This window comes from Sinocyclocheilus rhinocerous, unplaced genomic scaffold, assembly GCF_001515625.1.
Source record: "Sinocyclocheilus rhinocerous isolate Xijiao unplaced genomic scaffold, SAMN03320098_v1.1 scaffold148, whole genome shotgun sequence".
Taxonomy (NCBI): domain Eukaryota; kingdom Metazoa; phylum Chordata; class Actinopteri; order Cypriniformes; family Cyprinidae; genus Sinocyclocheilus; species Sinocyclocheilus rhinocerous.
This window is the reverse complement of record NW_015653472.1, coordinates 1,166,898-1,167,291: the sequence shown is the minus strand read 5'-3', so window position 1 is coordinate 1,167,291 and position 394 is coordinate 1,166,898.

Sequence of the window (394 nt, the reverse complement as noted above, 5' to 3'; positions counted from 1 at the left end):
ATATATACAAAATTACTAAAACTCATTCAACAACATTTGTGGAATAATGTTGATTACCAACAAAAAAAATTGACTTGTCCCTAATTTTCTAGGGAAAAATAAATAATAATAATAATTAAAAAAAACACAACAAAACTGTAGGTTATGTTGAGGCACTTACAATGAATGTAAATGGGGCCCGTTTTTTTTGGATGATTTTAATGTAAAAGCAGAAATTTTATAACAATATATGAAAACACTAACATCATTTTTTTCTGTTAATATTGAACTGTAAAGTTCTTTTTGACATGTTTACAGTCATTTTAGGGGTTTAAGTGCAAACTATCATGATGGCAAGATGTAAAATTTTATATAACTTCACACAGAAAAGTAAATAATTTTTTCACAGTTAAAT